This window comes from Lissotriton helveticus, chromosome 1_2 (genome assembly GCF_964261635.1).
Source record: "Lissotriton helveticus chromosome 1_2, aLisHel1.1, whole genome shotgun sequence".
Lineage (NCBI taxonomy): Eukaryota > Metazoa > Chordata > Amphibia > Caudata > Salamandridae > Lissotriton > Lissotriton helveticus.
In genome coordinates this window covers 347,052,920-347,055,811 of record NC_136058.1, presented here as the reverse complement: position 1 = coordinate 347,055,811, position 2,892 = coordinate 347,052,920, and the positions used below count along the sequence as shown (strand labels likewise).

The 2,892-nt window shown below is 46.6% G+C and overlaps 2 non-coding genes across 2 annotated transcripts; both read left to right on the top strand.

Moving 5' to 3' along the window:
• The first annotated feature begins 1,230 nt into the window (after positions 1 to 1,230).
• On the top strand, positions 1,231 to 1,316 carry TRNAY-GUA (transfer RNA tyrosine (anticodon GUA)). Its single transcript is given in 2 exon segments — positions 1,231 to 1,267; positions 1,281 to 1,316. It is a non-coding gene; the product is annotated as a tRNA-Tyr (tRNA).
• Positions 1,317 to 1,923: 607 nt separating this feature from the next.
• Positions 1,924 to 1,995, top strand: TRNAD-GUC (transfer RNA aspartic acid (anticodon GUC)). The gene has a single exon. It is a non-coding gene; the product is annotated as a tRNA-Asp (tRNA).
• Positions 1,996 to 2,892: the final 897 nt, after the last annotated feature.

The window sequence follows — 2,892 nt, the reverse complement described above, 5'->3', positions numbered from 1 at the left end:
TTGTCAGAGCTGAAGAAATTAAGAGGAACACCTGCTCAAAATTTCGGTAGTGGAGTCTGCGCCTCGGATACATTCAGTACCCCAGCGACCGATGATGTATGATTTCAAGTGATGAGACCCAATCTGGAAAACAGTCTTCATCGCCTTCTTTTCTCCCTCTTATAGCAGTAATTGTGTTATTCTGCACATGAGGTGAGCAAGTGGCACATTGCGCCGGTTTTGCAACACATAATCTGACCCTACTACAATAACTCCTGTTGCTAAAATTTAGAGAAACCTTCTTTTGTTTGCAGTGGTGCGGCGCGCACTGCCAATGAGTGGTGCATATCTGCAGGGCCGGCGCGAGGCATGGGCAGCGTGGGCGGCTGCACAGGGCCTCGCACTCAGCCCACCAGCATGGGGCCACGCACTGGTGATGTGTCCTGTTGTTTCCCTGTCGCCTGCAATTAAGGTCCATTGGAGGGGGCCCCCTCCCTGGGCCTCTCAGGGATGGTGTCCGGAGGCATAGGGGAGGGAGACGGAGACGCTCCCTCAATTGCAAGGAGACCATTCACTGACACTGTGGGGGGCCCATTGTCCAGCATTTGGGCGCCCCCACAGTTTAAACTTTTAGACCACAATCAATTCTCACACCTATCGGACTGAAGGTGTGAGAAATGCTTGTGGAGTAAAAGTTAAAACCGTGGGGGCGCAAACATGCTGGATAGTGGGCCTCCCACAGTGTCTCTGAATGGTCTCCTTGCAAGGGGGCACTTATCTAAATTAGAGGGGGCCTCGCACGTTCCCCTTTAGCCCAGGGCCTCGCAAATCCTAGAACCGGCCCTGCATATCTGAGTCCTCGTTTTGTTTAACAGTATGGTCAGTTTAGAAGGGCACTTGGTGCTTCAGTTTCTGATTATTTCCAACAGTTTAAACATCTTCTTAGAGTGTTGTTGCTCAAATGGGTGCAATTGCTGTTATTTATATGTTTTCCTAGTCTTCCTTGCTTGATTTTGTTTGCGATAAAGTGTCACACATAGTCATTGAAAAGTCACTCATAATTTCACTGGAATTATGAAAATGTCACACATAGCAATCTGAAACCTTGGCAGCTATGCCTGTGAAATCCAGGATCTGGCCACCCTATTTATAAGCAAGGAACAAATGGATACCAATAAATACAAAGCAAACTCACACCGGCTGCCTCTGTGGATATAGTATGAAGTCCACTGGGAACCTCGGTCTCTCAGACCTTCGATAGCTCAGTTGGTAGAGCGGAGGACTGTAGATGTCTAACAGAGATCCTTAGGTCGCTGGTTCGAATCCGGCTCGAAGGACAGTTTTTTGTCACGCACCCTAATTTTATTTTTGGGTTGGTTTATGTTAACCGATGGCTTTCGCATCGTGTTTTCGACACAGACTTTTATATCACAGATACATTTGACAGTCCTCATTGAGCTCCGGCAATGGCAACCAAACATCTACTTTTCACAGCACATCCAAGATGGCGCAGACGCAAAAGAATCCTTGCGGTCGCAACTAATCTACGCATGCGTTTTAGAAACAGGGCGCATGCGCACTGCACTCTTTACAATGCCAGTAAGACGTCGTAGAGCTCTTCTAAAATTCCCAGAGTAGAGTTTAGACCGATTTCTTCCGCCGCAGGTGACACAGTAGACGCTGCTGGGTTTTCTGTAGTTGGACCTTTGTTGCACTTTCCACCTCTTTATCAGCAACTGGGCGAACAACAGATTCACCTAAATAGGACGCCTTCAATACAGAGCGAGAAAAAGAAAAGCAATTGCCGCAATTCAGATTTTTCTATCAGGGCATAGCATTTTCAGATCCAATGCCCTCCCTGCGCTTTTCAAATTGAATTTGCACGTTTCCATTAGGCTGCACTGCATGTTGAAGTACCTTCTTAGCAGATTCGTGTTCATCGGATCCTCGTTAGTATAGTGGTCAGTATCCCCGCCTGTCACGCGGGAGACCGGGGTTCAATTCCCCGACGGGGAGGATGAATTTTTCTTTTTTTTTTTTTAAACATATTGTACTTGGGTATTTTTATTATATTCTACAAAACAGCTTTTAAAAGTTTGAAAAGCACTCATTAATTTGCATTACAAAGCGAATTTTCTGCCACAGATTAAAATCCCAGCACGTTGCCGAGAATAATAAACCTCACTTTTCTTTTATTTTTATTTCTGTAATTTTTTATTGTATATAAAAAATATATATTTACATGGAGCAGGGATTACATTGATTATACATGAGTGGAGGAAGAAAGTAGACGGAGGAAAGAAAATAAAGAAGGAAAGGGAAGGAGAAAGGGAGAGAGAGAAGTGGGGGAGGTGCCGCGGAGGGGGGGTGGGGGGGGGGGGCGGTAGTCCGTATTCTTGAGGTGGTTCGATAGATCGATATTTGAAAAGTTCGAATTCCATCGTTCAGGTTCCCAAGTCCTGCTTGTCGTTGTATCATGCCGTTCGCTTATCCATGTTAGCCCGTATCCTGCCCCACGCCCCAGACCCTAAGGGAACAGTAAAGAATAGAAGTAGGAGATGAGAGGTGTGCCGGGCTTTTGTTAACGCATAGATTGCAGAGTGTGCCCTCTGTTATGTCCTTGTTCTGCGCCTACGGCGGTTTATGTGATAATAGGTAGAGGTCTAAGGGCCCCCACATGTTTGACTGCCTGTGCGTTTTCGGTGAGTGTTTCGCTGTGATGTTATCTGCCCCCCTTAGGAACGTGACCCAGTTGAGCCATGCCTGGGGCACCGCTTTCGATGTGTCCTTCCAATTACTTAGGACTATTTTTACTGCGGCCGTCAGCAGAAGGTCAATGAGGTCACGATCCTCTGTTGTTGTGATGGCCTGAGATGTAAAGCCTAGGGCTAGACTTGCGAAGTCTATTTGTAT